The 26,089-nt window shown below is 36.2% G+C and overlaps 1 protein-coding gene and 1 long non-coding RNA gene across 2 annotated transcripts in view; one reads left to right on the top strand and one right to left on the bottom strand.

Annotated features, from left to right (window-relative positions):
* Nucleotides 1-26,089, bottom strand: part of KCNIP4 (potassium voltage-gated channel interacting protein 4) — a 524,826-nt gene that overhangs the window by 322,247 nt on the left and 176,490 nt on the right. The gene's annotated exons all lie outside the window — the stretch shown is intronic.
* LOC131825391 (uncharacterized) lies at nt 1,990-26,047 on the top strand. Its single transcript, XR_009351242.1, has 4 exons — nt 1,990-2,357; nt 16,951-17,075; nt 18,756-18,880; nt 25,894-26,047. It is a non-coding gene; the product is annotated as an uncharacterized LOC131825391 (long non-coding RNA).

Below are 26,089 nucleotides of genomic sequence, written 5' to 3'. Positions count from 1 at the left end.
GCTGGAAACAATTCCAGAGATTCCCCATAATTATGAGAATGAAATCCCAACTTCTTGCCCTGTTTCATCTCTGTAATTGATCAGAAGCCCCTCATACCACTTGTAGAGCTCCAGCCATATCTGTCTTTTCCTTCTGTCTCAATCAGCCAAGGGGATGTAGCTTCGGGCTGCAAGCATTGACTGTCATGGCTCAGAAGCGCTTTCAGTGTATATTTGCCGGGCTGCCTCTTTCAGGCCACCTAGTCTGAGTTTACCTGTCCCTTCCTTCTGAAGCCTTCCCTGGCTACAGAATATGAAGCAGCTTCTCTCACTACTTTCCATCACAACACTATTTTAATACTGTAATAGTACTTGCCATCATTAATATCCTCTCATTTATTTATTTGTTATCTATTTCCCTAATGAGAGATGGCCCACTATAGCTGCAACCTTAGCGAAGTTCTTTAAAGCAATGCTTGGCACTTAGATTTTGTTGAATGAATGGGTGCATACATTTCTGGCTCCTGAATAGCAGGTTCATGGCTGTGATGTACCAAGTGATGAATACCTCAGAGTCTGAGCCTGGGTTTGAATTGCTGATTTGTGCTTGCTAACAGTCAGGCTTTGAACAAGTTACCTAGCATGTTTGAGTCTGAAGTTATACATCTAAAAAAAAAAAAAAAAAGGATAAAATGTTACTTTCTTCTTCTTCTTCTTCAGGTTATTGAAAGGATTAAATCAATTTAAAAATTTGAAGTTAATATTTAATAACCTCTTTTATTTCTCTAACAATATCTAGAGGAACTCCAGCCTTCATTTCATGCTTCACTCTTGCATAGATAATTGCTATGTGAATTTAGCAATGAATAGTAATGCAGCTGAATTTTCAGTGTCTGGGGCTGCTACCGTGTTGACTCATATTACACTTGAAATATAATGTAAAACTCTCTAAGTCTTTTTTTATGTGTGCAGCTGGGAAGTGCCATCTCTATCTTTTTGTGCTTACGCAGTTACCTTTTGGGACCCAACTACAGAATTTTATATCAATTAGCTTTATTTTGCTACACTTAGTCCATTGCTCTAAACCACTGAAAATGTTGATGATTCCAGTTTTATTATTTATTAAATGTCAATTTGGATATTTGGTACCAGGTCTTAATCTACAATCTGAGGTACTCAACCCAAGTGATCTCAGTCCTCAAACCTATGAGAGGATTTGTGGGGCCATGTTCTAGCAGCTTCAGAAGAACAGAGGAGTCAGAGTACCCTCCTTACACCAGCTGTTTCCTAAGTTACTTTAATTCAAAATCATCAATATGTCAAAGTGGCATATTTGGGGGTGACATATTCTAGTCCCCTTCAAGGCATTAAGTTTAGGTTGAGGTTCTCTTTTCTTTTCTTTTCTTGTTATTATCATTGTCTGATTTCTCCAATACATTTTGAAAAGACTATCTTTCTTCTACTAACTTGCTTCTGCACCTTTGTCGAAAACCATTTGAGCATATTTACATGGGTCTATTTTTGGATTCTCTATTCTGCTCCATTGATTTGTATGTCTACCTTTCTGTCAATACCACATAATCTTGATTACCATTGCTATATACTAAGTCTTGAATCCAGGTAGAGTGTTTCCACCTACTTTATTCTTCTTTTGCAAAATGGTTTTAGCTATTATAGTTTCTTTGGCTTCCCACATAAATTTTAGGGTAATGTTGTCTACATGTAGAAATAACTTGCCTGCATTTTAGTAGAAATTGTGTTAAGCCTGTATATCAATTTGGGGAGCATTGACATTTTTACTATATTGAGTCCTCCCAGTCTGTATGCCTCTCTGTTTATTTAGATCTTTAGTTTCTTTCGTCAGCATTTTGTGGTTGTCAGCCTTTTGGGGCTGGATGGTGCCATGTCATCTCCACTGATACTGTGGCTGGGTGCAGCTCCCCACTGGGCCTTCTGTGACATCACCCCGCTGTGCTGGTGTAAGTCATGACAGCCCATCAAGAATGGGAGTCTAGGCTCTCTCCTAGACCTTTGCTTTGCTAACAGGGATCAAGTAGGCCACAATGTTTTTAGTGGGTGTTGGCTAGCATAGAAGTATTTTCTGAAAGTTTCCCGTTTCCCTTGGGTGCTCCTGGTTCTTTAAGTAGAGAAAGCAAGATTCTTTTGTCTGAATCTATGGTGGTTCCAAGTTGATAGTTTCCTCATTGTGTCATTCCTTTGTCCTGTGGTTTCCTACTGGTCTGATTTCTTCTCTGCATCTTTGAGAGTTTTCTTATATTTGTTTTATATACATTGTCTAGGGTTTTTAGCTATACCTAGAAGGAATAACAGGGTACATGAATTTCATCTTCCTGGAAGCAGAAGATAAAAGTTACAGTGTAAGTGTTACGTTTTCCCCAATGTGTGTTTCTATTCTCAGCTTTATTAGATCATTACAAAAGGCTGGTATTAACTCCATCACACTTACGAAAATATTGGACAAAAAGTTAAGTGCCTTATCCTGGTCAGTTTGTGCGTGGAACTATTCTTTGTACCAAATATGTATATTTTTAAAGATTAAGCTTTTATCATATGAATACAATGGTTTTAAAGATTAGGCTCTCTTCAAGTGGATATTAGAATGGTCATTAAATCATTAAAAAATCATGCTGGATCAAAATAGAAGTTAGATAATATATTATGTTTGGTTTCATGGAAATATGCCAACTAGTCATTTTCTAAATTCTAACAGAAGGTTTAGAAATCTTGGTTCTTCTAAAGTCTGGCTCTTTTCTGAGAGCCAGTCATTTAACTTTTCTAGGTATTTGTTTCCAAATTTGTAAAACAATGGTAGTAACACCTGTCTTGCCTATTTCCTAGAATTTTTTTAATGATGAAATGAGTTAGGATATGAGTAAATATTTTCTAGGTTTTAAGCTATTTATAAATGTAAGATGTGATTTTAACGTCCATCATTATTACTCAAATAGTTATGAGTAGTCTCCTTATCCAGCAAAATGGAAGGGAATAAGATACAGAAGGCTTAAGGAGGGAAATATCAGCAACTCTGAGAGTAGGCTTTGCAAATATAATAGGTCCAAAAAATGCAAATGATTATTTGGTAGGTTGTGGTATTATATATAATCATCACCAATGTGATGAAGAATCACATGCAATTACACGAAGCAAGTAAATTAGTTGAGAATTTCTTTCTCTGGAAATTTTAAAATTAGATTTATTATCCAATACAGTTTAGAAATGACATCAAGAAAATAAAAAGCACAAAATCAGTTTTATTTCCCCTTTCATTCCAACACAGGACATCTATTCCTGTCAGGCCAGTCTCCTAAATATATCCCCCTGCTTGCCATCCCATGATTCCCCTCCTACCCATTCTTCAGGATCTACCAATATTCTCGCCTCCCCCATTAACTCTCTCTGACAATTCCAGCCTACACTAGTCTCATCCTGTTCTGCAATCTTATTGCTGTCATAGCCTGTACCACAAAATTAGGCACTTAATTATATATTGCCTTGCATTGTTTTCTAATTGTGTCATGGATATCTTTTCTTTCATGCTAAATTATAAATTATCAGAGAAGACCAGTTGTCATGCTTTTCTGTTTTTCCTTCAGCATTTAAAAATCATGGGAATATACTACCTACTCAAGGAATAATGAATTGACCAAATGACTTTTCTGGCTCTTTATAACTCTTTAGCTCTATAGTATTAAAGATGTACAAAGAACAAGAAGACTGAAGATAACTATATTAATTACCTTGAGTGATAAAGTTATTTAGTACACCTGGGCTCTGGCAGTTACTGAGATATCTAGTTGGCAGAGTAGACTGCAGTGATGAACTAAAGGGCCATACATTTTGAGTTCTGGAATGAGTCATCACTACTTGCAGAGCAGATTAGTTAAAAAGAGATCTTTGTGATTTATGTCACCATTTACTTAAATTGTCTTGGTTTCAGCCATGTGGCATCCTATCCTCAAAATAAATCAAGGTCATATGAAGGGTTAATTTGTATGGAGTGTTTTCCTGGTTCACACACAGACTGAGTCTAGAAAGGACTAAGATAAGAGGCTTTCATTGGGAAGTTTAGAATTCTCAGAAAATGCTATTAAGTTCTTTTATTTCACGTTAAGAGTAAAAGCAAAAGTAAACATCTTTAAGGGGGTTGCCACTGGGAATCTTGGAAATCATCTAGTTTAACCTTCTCATTTATGGGTCAGAGGCTCTAGAATGTACATAAAAATAAGTTACTGTTGGGGCACCTGGATGGCTCAGTGGGTTAAGGCCTCTGCCTTTGGCTCAGGTCATGATCTTAGGGTCCTGGGATCAAGCCCCGCATCAGGCTCTCTGCTCAGCAGGAAACTTGCTTCCTCCTCTCTCTCTGCCTGCCTCTCTACCTACTTGTGATCTCTCTCTGTCAAATAAATAAATAAAATATTAAAAAAAAATAAGTTACTGTTGCAAGGGTCCCTTTACCAGTTCAAAGAATGTTCAAAGTACATCATTTTGACTACGTTAGTCCTTTATCTGCTAATATTTGGATAAGCACATCCAAGACAAAGTTCACATATTTTATTTAAAAACGTGCTCTGAATTTAAACTCCAGATTTGTTACTTCTTAGTTATGTGACTCCAAGTAAATATAATGGGTACCTCACAAATCCTGGGTATTAGAAAGTATACCTGGAGCAGAAGATGACTGGTATGATTAAAAGTAATTGATGGAGACACATTGGCTTAGGTTCATTTAGATTTTAGAGTTTATCAGGAAGGAACATGGTTGAGTGAAGAGTATAACATAAGGATCAATGGGAGTTATCCTAATAAAATGGTACCTTAGGAGAGATGGGATAGGTGGAACTTACTTGAAAGGCAGTCACACTTTGCTAATGACTGGAATGAACCAATTCTGAGAGTGAAGAGTCAAGAGGGACTTTCACTCAAGGTGTCTTGTTTGGGTAATAGGTAGATAGATGATGAGTTTACTTTGGGTTGGGATGAACTGGAGGTGTACTACAGGGAATGCTTCTTCCCTACTTCTCCTGTCCATACTAGAGAAGTGAAAGAGGGAAACAGCTGAGTCAGAGAAGATGATGTGATGACAGGAGCAAAAGTCAAAGTGACACAATTGGCTTTGAACATAGAGAAGGGTTACCAGTCAAGATATGGCAGATATATCCCATCTATAGGATAGGAAAGATGGAGAAAGCTTACTCATTATTAGAACCTCCAGAAAGGAATGCTAACCTGATGATATTTGATTTTAGTCCAGTGAAACCCATTTCTGATTTCTGAACTGCAGCATTGTAAGAAAATGAATTCATGATCTTTTAAGCTGCTATGTTTGTGGTAATTTGTTAAAGCACTAATGAGAAACTAATATACTCTGCAACTGACCCAATATGCACTTCTCCTCCTTGTGTGGGAGTTTATAAATGCATAGACTCTGACCCAGACTGCCAAAGATGAATTCTGGCCCCTCTACATCCTAGCTCTGTGACCATAGTTACTTAATTTCCGTGCCACTATTTCCTCATCTATAAAACAGAGGTTATAAGAATACCTTCCTTGAAGTGTTGTTGACTGGATTAAATGAATTAATATATATGAAAGCACTTAGAAAAATGGACACACAGTAAATACTATAAAACTGTGTGTTATTATCAGTGGTATATCCACCTCTACAAATTATTCGATAACAAGTTCAAATATCCCCTCTTTCATAAAAAATGCCTACTCCTCCTTTTCTGGACATTAAGATCTCTCTTCCTTGTGTCCAAAGAAGACTTTCTCTTTATAATTTTTTACTGCATTTGGCAATTTAAATTTTATGTAATCGCTTTCATACATGTTGAATCATCTCTACGAGATAAGATCTTGCAAAGAGTTACTGATAGGTGTTTTTTTGCTTATTTATATTAATCTCATTATTTCCACAGTTTTTGGGCCTGTGTTCTGCATATTGTAGGATCTTACTAAACATATTTTGAAGTACCAATGGTATTTTTAAGAAAGAAGGTAAATCACCCACTGAATGGTGGTTTGCAACATCTGCATCAAGAATTAATCAAAACCTACAAGAGTGTCATAGAAAATATGCTCCACAAATAATTGACAGGATTTAGATTTTTTTTTCCAATCTAGATGTTCAACCCTAATTTAAATCCTATGTTAGATCAAGACTGATTTTTAGTTAATTATTATACTCTGAACTATATTTTATCAAATTCCCTCTGAAAGTTTTCTCTTTGATTAAGAAGCATAATGTTGTAGGGACTGAATTTTAGTGCTGTGCAAAGACGACAGGAGCTCTCATTTCTGAATTTCTAGAACCTATCCATTAAGACTGTCATATGTGGCTAAAAATTTGACTTCAGAGGGTTTTCTGATAATATTGGTCAGTTGATCAGTATTTTAGAAATAGAATTAAAAAAGTACAAACATAATTACCATGGAAATCAGTATTTTAAGTTCTAAAATTAATATTCTCAGTGGTTATGTTTATGTTTTATATGCATCTAAAGTTAGTCCTAAAACATTGATAATTACTGTAGGAATACATCCTGGCCCAGCACAAGAAATGAAATTCAAGTAAGACCAGCTGCCATTAACCTTTGTGGTATTTTTTTGAAATTATTCTCCAAACAGTCCCAATTTTTGTTAAAACTGTGGAAGAAAAAGTTACTTATTGAGAAGGAGGGAAATTAAGCCTTCTAAGCCTTACAAGTTCTGACTTTGTGGCCCTAAAAATAAGCAGATTCACATGGTTCTGCTTTTTATCACTATTTTGATATTCCAGCATCATATCTGTAATTTAATTACGTGATACAAAAACACGTCTTTACTTACATCTTGTGCATGCTATACTCAGGGAATAGTTATTCATTCTATTGAACAGCTCATTGACTTTTCAGAGTACAATAATTAGGGATTTTTTTTTTTAACATAAAATAGAAAAACACAATGGCTCATACATTAACGATGCTGAAGACAAAAAAAAAAGATGAAACCATCTTTAAAAACAGCATATATTATAACTGAGGAAAACATGTCTTCAGCTTGCAAACTTTTCAAAGCTCTATGTCAAATGAAAACCCTTCCTTTCAGATACCACTAATCTCATACCGAAAAAGTAACTCTCTTTTGAAAAGGTAGGTTGCTGATGCTTTCACAGACAAGCTGTTTACTCGTTTTTAGTAGCTCTGAATTGATCCTGCTAATGCAGAAACTGGCTTTCTCAGATTTGTTTAGCTTTTGGTGTTAGCGATTTTTTTTTTTTTGAAATTTCTCTTTTGCTGTGTAAGAAATAACTGTAATGATTTTTTCTCATGCTGATTTTTAAGTGCTTAAAGGAAAGCAAGGGTTGATAGCTCATCAAGACACACAAGACTCCCCTAAGAGTTGACAACTTCCATTTTGAGAATGCATTAGCCAAACACTTCCATTTCCATTGGAGGGGGTCATTAGGGGCACTTAAGCAAAGAAAGCTACTAGGAGAAAAAACACCCCAGAGAATTTGTGTAAAGATTTTGATGTACCCTTTGCTCCATATTTTAAAATGATATATAACTCAAAGAGCAGCTCCATTAACATCATTTGGATTATCATGAGTTGTGATGAACTTAAGCCTGTGTAATATTCTAACCCAACCTCTTGCTTTATGAGAGCAAGAGCACAGGCATCTGCCTTAAAGAATCCTCTTACTTCCTCTTCTCTTGGATACCACCAGGATTTACAGTGTCTGGGGCAAGAGGCAGAAGTAATAAAGTCTTACAGGAAGAAAAAAGGGTTACATCAGGTCATTATCAGAAATGAAAATATGATGAGCAAAGGGTTAAGCCACTATTACTAAATCAGTAAGTCCTGAAGAAGAGAGCTCTGAATCTGTTTCCTTCAGAAGGAAAATTTGCTTATACCTAGTATAGACTGAACACTTTTGAGAGAAATAACTGTGTGGGACCCTAACTGTGCACCATATTCTGTGCCAGGACATTATATATTTTATGCAAATTATACATATACAATTTATTATAATTTATTATAGCTAATTTATTATAATTATATTAGATGCAAAATATAAATTATAATATGTGTAATATATATATCATATGCATATCATATATATATATATATATATATATATATATATATATAAATTTCATGTGAAGGCTAAGCTAACTTTGCATTTAGGCATTATTATTGCTACGTTAAAGATACTTCCAGAGAAGCATAGATAGTAAATCATTTAAATGGGACCTGGATGCAGTTCTTCTTGGTTTCAGTGTGCGGTCTTCATTCTACATCATATTGGTCTTAACTTGATTTTGATTTCATTCTCACCTTTATTTCCTTTCCCTGTGTTTCTTAATCAGGCAAAGGTAGTAATTGACTCTACATAAAGACTAATTTCTTTGCCTCATCAGATTATTTTATTCTTTTATTCTTTTTTTTTTTTTTTTCCGAGAGAAAACAACAAGACAGAGAGAGAGACAGAGAGGGTGGGGAGGGACAGAGGGAGAGAGGATCCATGCCCCTCATGTATCTCATGATCCTGAGATCATGACCTGAGCAGAAATCAAGAGTCAGATGTTTAACCAACTGAGCCACGTAGGTGCCCTTAATTATTTTATTCTTAAGGAAGATTCATATTCTGTCTTTCTCTCAATATATCCAGTCTTTATTCTTTTAGTGGACTGAATTATGCACCCCCACCAAAATGATATGCCTAAGTCCTAACCCCAGAAGCTGTGACTGGTATGTTATTCTGAAAATAGATATTTGCGTATGTGGTTAAGGACCTTGGGAAGAGGTGCTTATTCTGGAGTACCTAGATGAGCCTTAAATCCAATCACATGTATTATCAAATAAAGATGTGTCTCCCTCTAGATGGAGGGAAAGACACAGAAGAGGAGGAGGTAATATGACCATACAGGTAAAGCTTGAAGTCAAGAAGCCCCAAGTGGGGAGGGAGACAACCATAAAAGACTCTTAGTCTCAGGAAACAAACTGAGGGTTGCTGGGGCCTGGGGAGTATAGGATGGCTGGGTTTTGGACATTGGGGAGGGTATGTACTATGGTGAGTGCTGTAAATTGTGTAAGACTGATGATTCACAGACCTGTACCCCTGAAACAAATAATACATCATTATTTAAAAATAAATAAATAAGTAAAATTTATTAAAAAAAGAAAAAAAAAAAAAAAGGAAGCCACAAGCTAAGAAATTCATGGAGCCACCAGAAGCTGGAAGAGACAATAAGTGGATTTTCCTAGGGCCTCTAGAATGAGTGCAGCCCAGCTGATGCCTTTGGTTGACTTCCACCCTCCACAAATGTAAGAAAATAAATTTTTGTTGTTTTAGGCTAGGAGGTTTGTAGTAATTTATCATGGCAGCCACAGAAATGAATAATAACTCTGCTCTTTTAAATTCTGAAATTGGTGGCAGGGGAAATTATAATGTAAAAAGATAGCATGCTCACTCTAGCCCTGTGAGGTAACAGAAACATAGATAAACTGTAGGAAATACAGGGGCATTTTACCTCTGCATGAGCCTGTAAGGCTCCTCATAGTCATACAGTTTGTCTTTTCCTATCTTCTTGTGCCCAAATATCTTCTGATTACTGGGAGATAGCCTGTGGTCAATAGTTATTTGTTGAACAAATCAACCTGACTTGGCAGCAGCTCCAGCAGAACTAGGACATTTCAGGAAAGAATAAAAGGTCATTTATCCTGAGAGAAGTGTTAATTCTTGCCTGAATTCTCATCAGCATGCTAACACCTGCTCTGACTTGCGAGTTTAGTTCTATCAGCATGTAGAAACTAGCCAGCCTTTGTGACATGCTGAAAAGAAGAGAAGTGAGAAATGCAGTGGTGAATGTGCATAGTCCTCAGGGTGCAGTGGTAATCATGCATGAGTCATCAAAGGTGAACTCTGTTATTTTTTCAGCTATTAACATAGAACTTTCCAGAAATCCTTAAAATGTGAGAAATGGGAATGGTGGGGCAAAACATAAATCTAAATGGCATGACTTAGGGCTAGGATTCCATTCTCCCAAGTCAGCTGGAAAGCTGGAAGGAATCATAGTAGATCTGGGAATAGATGGGGGTGCTTCTTGGTTGGACCCTACACATCTGAGCTGCCCATCAGCCAGGATGCACCAGTTCTGCCATACTATGGCTCTACAGTAAAGTCCAGTCTTGCTAGTTGGTGCCTTGCAAGACCAACTGCCATGTATTTTTTTTTTTAATTTTTTATTTTTCATAAACATATATTTTTATCCCCAGGGGTACAGGTCTGTGAATCACCAGGTTTACACACTTCACAGCACTCACCAAAGCACATACCCTCCCCAATGTCCATAATCCCACCCCCTTCTCCCAAACCCCCTCCCCCCAGCAACACTCAGTTTGTTTTGTGAGATTAAGAGTCACTTATGGTTTGTCTCCCTCCCAATCCCATCTTGTTTCATTTATTCTTCTCCTACCCACTTAAGCCCCCATGTTGCATCACCACTTCCTCATATCAGGGAGATCATATGATAGTTGTCTTTCTCTGCTTGACTTATTTCACTGCCATGTATTTTTAACATCATTTCAATTCATCCATTTTTTTCTAGAATATATACTCCCTTTTCCATCTGCAGTGTTGTGACTCCAGTCAGCCACTATTTGGATCCTTGTCTCCCACTTTCTTTGCCCAAAATAGCTTCTTAGGAGATCTCTCTTCCTACAGAATTGTTCTCTATAATTTATTGTTAACACAAACTTTCTTGAAACTCAATCAGAACGTATGACTGCTCTACGAAAATGCCTAAAAATACAAAAAAAGAAAACAAACAAACAAACAAACAAACAACAAAAAAACCAACCCAGAAAAGTATTTCATCACCGTTGGCTTTCTGTCATTTCACAGGATTAAATATAGATCTCATACTATATGTGTGTGTGTGTGTGTGCGCACATATGTATACACACATTTAAATACATTGCATCTGTATTATATAGCAACTACATTCTATAAATGTATAATACCTATATTAACATACATTTACGATTTGAGCCTCATATACTTCTACAGCCTCCTCTGCTTTTCCCTATCATGGAGATGGTGTAATAGTTCTACACAGGTCTTGTGGCTTTTTAAAATCACCAGCTCCCCAGTTCTATGGTTTTATACACAGCTGCTGTTGAGTAGGGATACAGTGGTGAGGCTGAAGCTGCAGACATCTATTCTGACTGATTAGGGTTTCTGCTCTATTTGATCGAGGGGTTGGGACTTCATGAAGGCAAAGCCTGAAACAAGGAATTGGATATGAGTGGTTTCATAGTGTTTTGAGGAGGTAATCTCTGGAAGCAGAGATGAGAAAGTAGTGAGTGATACAGGGCTAGAGGAAATTGTGCCTTGCCAGTGTTGCTGCTGAGGAATCAGGAGCTCAAATGTGTTGGGACCTGTGAGATGCTGACTCAATGTTCCCAGAATTATCCAAAAAGATAAAGCTTTTATCCGTCCATCATTGGTTGAGTCTGTTGGTTCCTCTCCACTTCTAGGCTGTACTTGTAGACAGTCTAAGGGATCTCCAGTGACATCACTCTAGGCTAGGAGGCTGAATCAGAAAAATGCAGTGAACAATGGGATAAAATCCTACATTGCAAGGTGAGTCTGAGCTCCTGTACAATTACCCACCACACCGGCTGCTGATACTAGACATGGTCTAAGGAAAGCAATGTAGGCACTGAATGAGTTTGCTACAAAATATGTGACATAGTGATTGCTAAAGATTTTGATTACCTTAGCCTTTACATAGGTTAGTCCTTTTCTTAGGAGCCTCTTACTGTCCTTAAAAATTCCTCATGTCCTTGAAAATTTAAATTAATGTCCACCACCTGTGAAAGATGGGTGGCTTGCCCCCAACAAGGATTCTCCTCATCTTCCATGATAATAGAGTTTTAGCTGGTCATACAGGATCTGAGCATAAATTATGTGCTCACCAACCAAATTATGCCCTCAATTTCCTCTAACCTCATCTTGTGCACCAAACCATGGATATGGTGGGGGGAACCAGATTCTTTCATATAGATATAATGGAGTAACAAAGTAATAAAAGTATGAATCCCTGTCTGATCTCATAGAGCTGAGCAACCCTATGCTTTCTATAAACCCACCCTTGGGTGGCAATTCTATATGGTAGCATCAAAGTTATTTCAGTCTCAATCAGGTGACTAACCTGTATCCTAATTAATGTGACTCTCCTAGGAAGCTGCTCCTCGCTCTCTACTTCCATGGCACTGTGGTCTCATCTCTTGTCAGATTGTATTGCAGTGGTCTGTCTAAATGCCCATTTCCATCAGCACAGTCCACTGCAAGTCCTTGAGGGCACCATGAATGTTTGGCAGATATGAGATAACAACAAATTTGCTTATGATGCTTGTTACTGAAAATTTTGAAAATAATTCCTCAGATAGTAAAACTATAGTAGAGGCAACTATGAAAATATGATGTATAATAATCATTCACTGGGCTGCTTACTGTACTTTTTCTCATGAAACGTAAGTTTACACATGAATTCTTTATGAAATGGTTCCTTACGTAGCATGCTTTTATATATAAACATAACCGTGAAATGCATCCCTGTGCCTTTCTTTTCTTCCTTCCCTTATGTTTTAATTAGGAAGGCATCCCTTTTCATATCTAAGAGAAAATCTTTTGTCTTTCTTTCTAGATTCTCTATCTTCTTTTTTTCTTAAGACCCTAGGCTCTCTCTTTCCAGTTTCTTCAAGTTGTCTGTCTCTGTTGGCTCAGATTTATCTCAAACAACCAAAGAAAATTCTCCCTACTCTCCTTTAAGTGACAGCTTCTTTATATGTGTTATAGTTAAATGTTTTAAAATAGCTTTCACTTGCTGTCTCCATATCCTCATGCTCATTTACTTCACAGCACAATCCCAACACATTCATGTTTATATTTCAATCATTCTACAAACATTGCCTTTCTAATATTTCAGAATCCAGTGAATTTCAGTTATCATCATATTTATGTGTTAATGATATTCAACACAACACATTACTACCTTGAAAGGATCATTGTGTCTTGCTTTCCTTTGATTCCTCCTCTCTCTTTTTTTTTTTCCTGACTTTTCTTTATTAGACATTTAAAGTTGAAAATACTCAGGATGTGTACTTCTTGTCTCAGTGAATATAATTGCTCACTAGTTCTTCTTCTTCTTTTTTTTTTCCCCCAATTCCATGGCTTCATTGGCCAGTTAAATCCACAAGTCCTAAATATCTAACATTGTACCAGTCTTGCTTTTGATTCCAGACATTTCTATTCAAATGTATACTTAGTGGTCTCACTGGCAACTCAAATCCATATGCCATTACCACTCAAAATTGGTCTCTTTCACTTCCACAGGAAGTGGCATTGTAATCTGCTTCACTGTTCAAGCCAGAAACATAGGAGTCTAATAAGATTTTTCATTCTCTCTTCTAGAACAACCAAACATCCTGATCTGCCTGGGACTGGAGGATTTCCTGGGATGTGGAACTTAAAATGCTTAGATTAGGATGGTCAAATCAGGATGGTCGATCACTATCAATTCCTGGGAATTCTGCCTCCTAAATATTTCTTGTATATGTCCAGTTATTTTCATTCCAGGACTGCCACTACAGTCTCTATATTATATGGCTTCATGCATCTACTCTTTTTTTTTCTTTAATGATTTTGTTTATTTACTTGACAGAGAGAGATGCAGTGAGAGAGGGAAGACAAGTAGGGGGAGTGGAAGAGGGAGAAACAGGCTTCCCTCTGAGCAGGGAGCCCAGGGTGGGCTGATCCCAGGACCCCTGGATCATGACCCCTGCAGAAGGTAGATACTTAAGGACTGAACCACCCAGACACCCCCATGCATCTACTCTTTTTTTTTTTTTTTAAGATTCTATTTATTTACTTGACAGAGAGAGAGATCACAAGTAGGCAGAGAGGCAGGCAGAGAGAGGGTGGAAGCAGGCTCCCTGCCGAGCAGAGAGACCCATGTGGGGCTCAATCCCAGAACCCTGAGATTGCGACCTGAGCGGAAGGCAGAGGCCTAACCCACTGAACCACCCAGGTGCCCCGCCATGTATCTACTCTTAATTTCCATTCCCTACTCTCCAAATGCTTTCTGTACACTGTGATTGTTAGATTTTGATGATAAACAAGATTATTATATAAACCTCTTCTATTACTTACCATCCATAAGATGATAAGACCCAGCAATATCTATCTTCACGTATTCCACAACCTCAACCTTCATCATTTGCCCCCCTCTCTTTCTGGGATCCAGCTGTACTAATATTTCCATTACTCAAATATGTTAGGAAACAGAACTTGAATTAATTTCCCCCTTCTTCTTCTCCATTTTAACTCCTTATTTTTCAGGACTCAGATTCAGTATCATTTTCTCAAGAACTTTTTTCTCCCAAGACAACAGCAAGCACATGTTCCCTTCCGTGCCATAGCATGCTATCCTTCTTCAAAGAACTCAACAGCATTTATTATTTATCAAATATCTATCTTCCAAGCCACACTAGAATTCCCAAGAGGCAGGCATTCTTATTCTATTTTACTCACCTTTGTATTCCCAGAACCCTCCTCCACTGTAAGTCAGCAGCCTCCCTACCTAGTCCCTGCCACTATTCTTTCTCAAACACAAGCTCTGTTCTCTTCCTTCATGGCACTCATCTTAAGTTGTCTTCATATTATTTACTTGTACGTTTGTTTGTATAATGGTTGCTTTTTTTTTCACTGAACTCTGAGCACCATAAGGGCAGCCATCAGGATGATGTCAGTTGGCTTCATATATCAGAATGTGATGCATTTCTAGTTGCTAAATGATTATTTATTGAATGAATGAGGCAAGGGAACAAACGCGTTTTTTTGAAACAAGGATAAGAGAAGACCCAATGCAGAGTTTGGAGGCATATGAGTATTTCTAAAAAAAAAAAAAGGTACAATAGATACCCCCAAAAGACAGGTGACAGACAGAAACTCTCCTCCAAAAGATTTTATTTAAAGACAAATGCATAGTATTCCATTGTGTATATATACCACATCTTAGACAAATGCACATGAAATTTACTGTTTTTGACAAAAGTAGTAAATAGATGAAAATAAAGGAATAGGGCCTTCTATTTTTACTATGTTTTATTTATTGAGCTTTATTTTTCCCCTAGATATTTTCAAATTATCTTAATCATAGATCTTTTTAACAGTAATAAATTTGTTTTGTTTTTTGTTTAAAAAAAAGAACCTCAGAATAGATTCTTACATTTATGAACCTGAGTATCATTTGTTATATTTCATTTTGAAAAGCAATTAGATTTGAAATCAAATGTGTATTACAAGGTTAAAACTTTACAAATGACATTTCCCCCCTCAAATTTGCTTGTGAAAAAACTGGGTAAATGAATAATGAGAAAATATTGCCATGCTAAATTTACAAAAATTATAGAGCAAACACAGACCAATTTTAATAGAACCAGTGCCAATTACCTCTTGCACTGCAATGGCAGTAAAAGTAAACTTAATTTTGACACATGTAATTGCGTTAGCAATAATTTCATGTAGAGGAAAAAGCTATTCATCTTTAATATCCTTGGGGACTTTTTGCTCAACCAACTTCCAATTTTCTAATGCTTGCCTCCAGCTTGAAATGAGGGCAGGCACTGCTTCTCTGTCCTTGAATATTGCTCATGCATCATTCTTGTGAAAATATGTATGCTTCTATCCATGTCTGCATTGATTCTTTTATTCACTCAGCATTCTCAGCATTTACTGAGTAAATTTTATGTGTCAGACACTGTGCTAGGCCCTGGATATGCAAAGATAAATAACTTTAAGAGCTAAAACACAGTAAGAAAAAATCATATTAAAAAATAATTTTATATTCAAAGCTAAGTGCTGATAAAAATAGGGTATTTACACATTTACACACGTGTAAATACTACAATTTCATCGCACTCTTCATGTTCCAGAAACAAGACACTGAGGCTTAAGAGAATAGTTTCATGAAGATCTCATAGTTAATGAATGAAAAGACTGGAACATGAGCTTGGGTCTTTCAATCACTAAACAAAGGAATTCTCTTTGTTGAATGCTTCAGGTTCTGTGCCATCTATGCTACAAATGGATGCACATTTTACAAAAACCTCATGTAATTCTAATAACCATGAAAAAGAGCAATTCCTATCCCCAATACATATTGAGGAAACTAAGATTCAGACTTAATAACTGTCCAAGTTACAGAGTTACAGGGTAAATAAATGGCAGACCTATAATTCAAACTCAGATTTGTCCAGCCCTGCAGCCTATACAATATCTACTATCACCAGCATCCTGTCTCTTCTGGTTTACTCAATCCTACATGTCTGGGCAATAATTTAATGACTACAAAGAACTACCACTATCTGAGTATTTGCTATATACCTCCTGAAAGGCATTTTTCATGAATCAATTTAAAGGTACTTTCCATGAACCAACTTTTCTAACCTTCACAAAACACTAGGTAGGTACTACTATCCCCAAAGCATACTGAATACTATCTGCTCTCTCAAAGATAAAGAATTAAAGGACTACTGTCTCTGTATCCTTCAGCAGGGGTCAGTCAAAAAGGACAGCCATCTACTTAATTCATCAGCAGAAAGTGTGCCATTTTCGAATTACATACATAGTTCATTACAAGTTTCAAACCCAGAGTTGCCAACTTTGTTTTGTTTAGTTTTGTTTTTCTTTCCTCGCTACTCTTTTGGCAAGTATATATTATGGCTAAAGAGGGAACTTGAGTGAGTATGTGGATTCAGAGCCATCTGTTTTAATTTCTCTTGTGACTCCTCCCCTCTTATTACCATTCTTAATCACATGTAGAGATTTCTGGCACTACTTGTTAATACAAGCAGAGAGCGCCAATGAGAGCAAACAATGTGCTTCTCTTTTGCTTTCAGGCCCCAGGTCCCAGATAAAGGGCACTGTAGGTGGTGACAGAGAGCATGGCTTTGTGATGTGGAAATACACAGATAACCAGGTGGCTCAAGCAAATAACTAGCCAGTTTCCTATTAAACTTCTCAGGTAAGTACCAACTTGCAGCCTAGTCTGTAAACAGTGGCATAGAGGAGTAAATGCCATGTAATATGATGACCACCAGTACAGACATATGAACTAAAATCACCTGAAGGCTTCAGGAAAGAATTTATTATGCAGAAGTGTAGGATAGGGGTTAGAGTCCATCACTGAAGAGCATGCAAGCACCCTGTCACCAGGACACCTCAAAAAATAAACAGGTTTTGAGACAACTTTGTAATTAGAGATAAATAATTGAAAAGGCTATAAATACATACTCAGAAAAGCTTATCCCTGAACAAATCATTTTCTTCCTACCAAGAGGGCTGTTTTTGAAATTTTATCCAATAAAATTCTTAAGATTTCAGCAGGCAACATTGTTTACAAAACAATTCTTTGTTATATGTGACACTTCATCAAACTGGAGATTACTCTCCATAATAGGTGGTATGGTGTCTCCAAATCCAGGCATACCTGGCATCAAATCTGCAGGAAGATAAGTCACCTTCTTAATGGCCCTTAATTACAATCAGAATGTGACTTAACTTGTATTCCAATAATAAAAGCATTGACTCTCATTTTTTATTTGATTTAAAGGTCAACATAAGCTGAATGCAAACGGCCTTCTAAAATTAGAAAAGCAATTGAATTAACAGTAACATTGTACCCCAGGAAGAGAAGTAGGAGATTTCATCACAACCACAACATCAGTGTATCCTACAGAGCTCTTTTGACTTCAAGATTTGTGATCTCAGTGGGAGACACACACACACAGACACACACACACACACACACACACACAAAAGAGAGAGAAAAATGTTATTTGACCAAGCTCAATCAAATGCATGTTTATAAACCTAGTTTCTATTTTTCAGAGATACTGAGGTAGAGACACTATAGAATAAGGAAGGTGACAAAATTTTTAAATCAAGGACAATTAAATTTCTATTTGTAAAAAATATAGGCCAGTAAATAGAAACCAGCAGAATTTACAAAATGAAAATAAGGTAGAATAGGTAACATGAAAACATTTTTAAAAAGCTTGTTAAGTAAATTAATTTAGATCTCTACTGTATAACAGATGGAAAAACAAATTCCACCTGAATCAAACTTCATTTGAAAATAATAAATAATCTTCTAGTCTAAAATAGAACTATATTTATGAGCTTCTTAAAGGAGTAGTATTTTTATAGAAGGATAGAAGAAATCACAATAAAAGTATGGACAGGTTTGACTGCCAAAAGGTTAAAACTTTCTCATACAATAAAAATTGTTATCTAAAGCAAAGGGATATGATTAGAGAAGATATTAACATCTAATTTGAGAAAGAGTTAATATCTGAAGTGTATAAGAAGTCCATAGGAAATGATAACAGGCAGCTCTGGTTGGTAATTCCTGAGAGATTGTTGGAGATGCAAGAGATGAGAGGGAAATGTTAATTGGGAACATAACACAAGAGAAGAAAGGATGTCAGGCAGAACACTTAAGAATAGGAAGCTGGCTTTCATGATGGTGGCAATGAGCCTGGCCTCCTGGTTTCACACCCTATGGTTAAGTTCCCACACTGACCTCTGTAACCAATAGATTATCAGAGAAATGAAGTTGTCTGACCCTCTGGGACCAGGTTATTAAAGATATTGTGGCTCTTGCCTTATACTTTCCTGGATCACTCACTCTGGGGGAAGCCAGCTGCCACCTGTAAAGAAACTCAAGCAGTCCTACACAAAGGTCCACACCAAGAAAAACCAAAGCCTCCTGCTAATGACCAGCATCAACTTACACATTGTACAGAGGAAGAAACTGAGGCAAAAACGGTAAGCGACTTGCCTGAATTTATACAACTAGGGAGTGCCTGATCTATGATTAGGACCCTGGAATTTGTGTCCTAAACCATTACGGGTACTACCTCTTGATGGAAGAAAGAGGGCTGAAAAGTTCTAGCAACTGTATGAAACACGACAACAGAAAGTGCTGAAATCCAGAAATTAGTTGGCTAGGGGGCACAAGTGGGCACAAAGGGAAGATTAAAAATGACTGTCATTTTTCAAATACACATAACAGAGAGGATAGTAATGTTATTAATTAGGATGGGGGGATCAGATACTAGCAGTTTGGCAAGTGGTGTGTGCTCATGTGGGGTCACTCAGGAAGTAACTTGGAGAGCTAAGTAGATTGAAAGGGAAGGGAATGAGTGGGCTAGTGTGAAAAATCCCTGATTTGAGTTTCCAGGCAAGGAAAATTCCAGAGGGGTTTCACTTCACTAACATATGGTTAAAGATGGCTTCTCTTATCTGTAAATGCTTATATTAACCTCTTTCTGGAGATTAATGAAAGGCTAGAAATTTCCTCACTCCTTTTAACTTCTTTTTGATCATATCTTATCATTATCAGTCGAGATGTAGACCTGATACAAAATTAAAAACAAAACAAAACACTTGTGTCTTTAAAAACAAGTATCAATTAAGTAAAATTCATTCACATTAGTTCAATTAAAATATCAATGAAATAAAAAAATTGCCCTAGTTGCTTTGCAATAACTAGAATATAAACTAATACTCTGAAGGTATACCCAAGGCTTCATTAGTGTGTAAGAAAAATAATCCAGTTTGAGAATTAAGGTCTTCTCCATTTTTCTCTTATGGCTAATGACCACCAAGGGAAATTCTAATCCCTCCAGACCCTCCCAATGTATGTGACTTTGTTTCATTGAAATGTATAAGTCACTGAAATAAATAAGATTCTCTCCGTGGGGAGCTAAGAAAAGGCAGATACCACAGGTGTTACTTTGGAAGAGTTTTGTATGTCATCACAGCTGCTTAGTTGTGATGCACTGCTGCATATAATGGCCAAGAATATTCAGCACAGATGCTACAACAAAAATTCCCAAGAAACCAGCAAAATGAAATTGGACAAATCCTTATACATAATATATACACTACAATATTCTACTGCGTGTACTTACAAATCTGAATATGTCACTTAGCTTATCTTTGTACTTTACTAAAATAAAATAAAAAACCCACAGATTCTCTGGAGGGATTTAAATTTACCATACACAAAAATGTATGAGGAGACACTGAACACCTTTTATGAGAGGGAGAGAAAAATACACTGAACGATAGCCACAATGATGCAATTAACCAGATGAGTGGGAATGAATGAATACTCTTGTTCTCTCATCTCTTTTTTTTTTTTTTTTTTTAAGATTTTATTTACTTATTAGAGAGAGAACACAAGTAGGCAGAGCAGCAGACAGAGGGAGAGGGAGAATCAGGCTCTCTGCTAAGCAGGGAGCCCAATGCGGGGCTCAATCCCAGGACCCTGGGATCATGATCTGAGCCAAAGGCAGCCTCTTAACTGACTGAGCCACCCAGGCACCCCTCTGATCTCCTCTTGATTTACTGCCAATCTCATGACTTCTCATATCTTAGAGTCTTGCCACCTTCGCTCCCTTTGCACAGGAAAAAAAGGTAAGATTGTAAAAATCAATATGTTACTGAATCCTCTGTTTACCTTTTTCTATCATTTTATTTCTAAATGGGTCTTAATGCACACTATGCAGGTAATGGACTAACAGATGATGCTCGCACTAGGTTCCTTCAGCTTTTAAATTCTCTGTCACTATGCATTGTCTTCATCAGATAGCTGCTCATATTGACACCAAACATACCAACACTGTAGAAGCCAACAAATATCATGATCCAACACCTTAAAGCTAGCTATACAGGAGTTCATTTGAAAATATTTGTTTTGAATGTCGAAAATGGATTGCTTTGTATTTTGCATTTTAGATATTATTTACCTTTATAAATATGCATTTGATTTTCTCTTAATGTGCTCTTTTCTCACTTTCCAATAATATTAATTTAAAAAGAAGACACGATTTCTTATGGCCCCAAAAGCCCCTTAGAGGTTTACTTTGTGCAGTAAATAAGTAGCTAGGAACCTGATCAGAACATCCTATGAGCCGAATGACTGAGGGTTTTCAAAGGATGTTGTGCCTGGATATCCTTCCAGTCCTGAGAACACACAGCCAATTCAAAGCAAACAAACAATGGGACAAAGTGACACACTTTCCAAGAAGGTTTTGTTAATTTAATTTCCCTTCTGCCATGAAACCACAAATGCCTCAAAATCAAAACAAGACAATCCTACCAATAAAACAAATAGCATGTCTTAAAAACTTACACATAGATTTAACATATAAACATAGGGCTCAGCAATACCAATCCTAAGAATCTTCCCCAAAGAAATGAAAACATATGTCTGCACCAAGATTTGTCTGCAAATGTTCATAGCAACTTCATTCATAAGATCCAAAAGTTGGAAACAATCTAAATGCCTATCCAGGTGAAGAAATGAGCAGAATGTGGCATACCCATATAAGAAAACATTACTCAACAATAAAGAAAGAGCAAAATCTTTATACATGTTACAACACAGATGAAGCCCAGGAACATTATGCTCAGTGAAAGCCAGACACACACAAAAAATCACACATTGTATGATTCCATTTATATGAAATACTAAAAAAAAGGCAAACATATAAAGGCAGAAAAACAGACTTGTGGTAGCTTAGGGTTGGGGAAGGTGAAGGAACAGATAGCAACTACATGCACATGGGGTTTCTTTTGGAGATGATAAAAAGCCTCCATTGTTAGTTTGTTGTGATAACTAGATAAATATAATACAAGGTATTCAATTATACACTTAAACATGAATTTTATGGTATACAAACCATATCTCAGGAAGGCTATTAGAAACATATAGCACAAAAAGCATAAAACCAACACTACTATGGTTATTGAAAATCTATAATCTTACATGCTCACATAACAAACAGGTGGTCTTTAGCATAGAAAATTTGATTAGGTACATGCTGATATTTAAATGACTGAAGTTAGTTCCTTTTTAAAGATGTTGGTTAAAAAATGATGGAGAGAGACCTAAGGGAAGTAGGAAGATGGGGGCACAAAAGAATCATCCAAGGTAAGGAGGTCCAAGTGTATTTAAATCATGATATTGAGCAAGGTGGCTTGTTTGGCAGGTGATGGCCTTTCTAGACCCACATAGATAAGAATTAGAATACCTCTTTAGGAGGAGAGTTGACAAAGAATAATGTAATACAATATAGGCGGTTTGGTGTTTGATTTTTTTTTTTTAATTTTTTATTTTTTATTTTAATGTCTCTTAGCATTTGTAAAATATTGGAAACAAGTGTCTACCTGTATACCATGACTTTATGTGCTATGTTATGTTTGCTAAGTCAGAAATTTTAATCAGCTTTGCAGATTGGCACATAGTATATGCTCAATAAATATCCATGGAATAGAGAAAGAGGAAAACTATACCTATAAACTGCATTATTTAATATCCATGTGATATTATGATTCAAGGGCATTGGGCATGGGCCATGTATGTGAGAAAAATGGAAGAAAAACAGGTTTGTAGTAGGAGTGAGTGACAATGAGGTCAGTCTTAGATATACTGAATTCAAGAGGACCTCACCCTGCTGACGTGGAGCTCTTTAGCTAATATCTTAATATATAGGGTTCTGGGTTAAAGAAATTAATATGGAAGTTTTAGGTATAATTTAGTTAATGGCTGTCTATGACTTACAAATCAATAACAAATCAATTTCTTTTAGTGATACAGAAAATATTCCCAAGTAATTAGCTTTACTTTTGGCTCTGATTTTAAATCCGAATAAAAGCCTATTAAAATCTTCAAGTGTAATGTATGTTCTTTGAAGACAATAGTAGCTGTAAACAAAGCCTTTGTTGGCTCAGAGAACATTTTCTGTTCTCTCCAATTATCTTCACCAGGCAAAAGTCCCTCTGAGACAGAGACTCACCGTTTCTAGTTTCACTTTGTTACCTTTCTACAATATATTCCTTTGAGACATCCACAGTCTGAAAAATCAATTCACAGAGGAGTTAGTAGGGAAAAAAGAGAAATGGTCTAACTATTTTCCCTTATGAAATGTTTATTGTGTACAATATAAGTCCTTTCATTCTTGCTATGTAGCATGTGAATATTACTTTTACTGGTAGAACTATTAAAATATTATCAAACAGGGGTAGATTATATATAGGGGGACAGACTCATGATTTAGAGTCAAGTGAACTTTGCTTTAAATTATGCTTTTCTGGGGTTCCCGGCTGGCTCAGTCATGAGCAGCTGATTTCCACTAAGGTCATGATCTCAGGATTTGGGGATCAAGACCTGTGTCAGGCTCTACACTTAGCTGGGAGTCTGCTTGAGGATTTTCTCTCCCCTTCTTTCCCTCTACTCTCTCTAAGGTATATAAATTAAACATAGATAGATAGATAGATAGATAGATAGATAGATAACAGGTTTTTTTTTTCATTTACTCGCTTTATGATCCTGGGTAAATAATAAAATTTCTATGAGATTCAGTCTCTTCATCCATACAACTGAAAATATTTATGTCCTCAGTAGGGTTTTGGTGAGAATTACATGAGATAATATATAAAAAACCCAAGTAAAGTTTGTTATTGATTTTATCCTTAGTAGGAGGTGGAAAGGATAATTCTGGGGATTTTTCTCAAGCATACCATTATTTTCCACATCCAATGGGATCTTAAATCAGAGGAGACATTATTCAGATGTCTTTCCCATAAAATTTCAATGTAGCCAAGTTTTTTGGAACCTTTTGGATATGTATTTTTTTTCCCCTGTTCTTTCCCTCTAACATTTCCCTTTGATCTTAGATACTTTTGGAAGCTCATTGCTTGCCTACTTGAAACAACTCTTTTCTGAAGTGAGAACTTAAATTTTGTAAGATGAAATGTGTAAGAAAAACAGGTGTTATTGTTCATATCTATAGAGTGTTACTTAAAATACACAAATTCATCATTTAAGGATGATACCAAACATTCTAAAATCTAATGAAGTCTTCTACCTGCAGTTCCAGCTCTACTGTTACCTAAGTAACTTGAGGTCCAATATTTAATCTTTTGGCCACTGATTATTTAGTTCCTCATTCAAAATACTCAGGTTAGAATTTATTCTCCAGGAGTTTATTGGTTAGAGAATTTTAGATTTGGGGCTTACCTTTTGATAACCATACCAAAAAAGAAATAAAACCATAATCTGTTTCATCAGAATGACCACTTGAGTATGGTCTTCTGACTTCCATCTTTATGCTTGCCATGGTAATGTTACTTCACTTCAGGGGGGTTAATGAGAGAAGGAACAAGCATATCTAAATGATACATCTTTAAAAAGGAAACTTGAACACAATCTCAGCTTATTGTACCACTGAAGGTTTTGCTGGAGTTCGGGAAGAGAAAAATGATAGAAAACTTGAATTAACAATGACCTATGGCAATAAATACATCAAACTTGTACCTACTCTTGGCAGTCAGAGCCATACCCTTCTGTCACATTAATGTCAGTTATTTCAGATTTCTCTGGCCTGGTAATTTTCCTTATATTTTATTTATAAATGAGTTTTAGGCATTGGGGTTGTTTAAGATCTGTAAACATAAAGGGTATTATGTTTTCTTTTTGTACAAATTTAAATAACATTTTAATAAATATAATTTCATAGTCAATATTCTAGAGACCTTTGTCCTTTAGGAGGAAGTTTCTGCTTTATTGAAGTTGGAGAAACATTGTACTAAAACATTTCTAAAATCCCTTTCACCTCTAAAAACATGTAATGAAGCAGCAGCTCCCTTTGAGTGGAATGACTTTCTTACCTTTTTCTCAGTGATTCACAGATGACTCTTGGGAACCACATAAGTGTGTTATCCCATGACATTGCCTCATATCTTAATGGTGCCATTGTAGATACCAAAATTGACTTAAAATATGGTGGAAATACTAGAAAACCACAGAAAAAATATTTATAAGTTGCTCAGGATATCATTAAGTATATTTATTAATATAGTTAATGTATATTATTAAATCTATTCTAAAAACTTCCTGACTTAATACATATATCTCATGGCCTCACAGCTCTTAGACTTCCCTCCTTCTGTTTAGTGGGGTCTATTGTTCAAAAGGGCTCAACAGCAACCTTCTCTGGAGACTTCCTACTTTTCTCAGATAAAGTACAAGGTACATTTCTCAGATAAAGTATAAAACTTTACCTCTATAACAGCACATATCTCAGTGCCTTCCATGTATCCTTTCTATGGTGTCTCTGTCTCTCTTTTATCAGTTCCCTCCTGGCAGAGATGGTGTTTTTTCTTCCTTCTCACTGTTTGTGATGTTATGTTCATTAAAATGTCCAATAAATATTAGCTCACGAAATAAAACACAAACTCCTCTTAAAAAGTTCTTTGCTACTGCTACAAATACAACTTTCCCAAATGAACTGGGTGATACTTAGTCATTTACTCACTCCATGTGGCACCAAGAGTATTGACTTTGAAGCCAGTTGTCAGATCTGAAATTTAATTCTGTATCCAGGACATTTTAGTTGCATGGCCTGAATCTAATTCCTTACTGTTTTGAGCCTCATGTTGGTCATCTCTAAATTGGGAAAAATAATTGCATGCCTCACAAGTTTGTTTTGAAAGTTAAAGGTCATCATTAAAATGTTTTAAAGTGTTTATACAATGAACATTATAGGACTTGAATTTTTTTCCCCCATCTCTTCCTTTTTTACTTATTGAAATGTTAGTTCTTTTGCCCCTTTGAGCCTGATGGGCTTTTTGTGTTAAAATTATTCCGAATCATCAGGTTATAAAACTGCTCTAATTTGCTAATATTTCAGTAACTACTATAGAGAGAGATAATATCTTGATTTATTAATCAGTTTTGTTTTTGGTTCCCTGTATTTCATTATCTCTAGATGTTTTCCTGCTTCAGTATCAGCCAGCAAAAGGAGAACTTCAGAGAAAGAAAGAAAGAAAGAAAGAAAACCAGAGAAAGAACAAAAGAATCGATCCTTCACTTTGAATTTCAAATAGCATAGGGTCTGACATAAGACAAAAGATTAAACAGAATACATGATTAGAGAAACGTTTACTTGCATTTTTCTCTCAACC

The sequence above is a fragment of the Mustela lutreola genome, chromosome 1 (assembly GCF_030435805.1).
Source record: "Mustela lutreola isolate mMusLut2 chromosome 1, mMusLut2.pri, whole genome shotgun sequence".
Taxonomy (NCBI): Eukaryota; Metazoa; Chordata; class Mammalia; order Carnivora; family Mustelidae; genus Mustela; species Mustela lutreola.
Note: the sequence above shows the minus strand (reverse complement) of the source record. Positions and strands in the feature narration are given on the sequence as shown.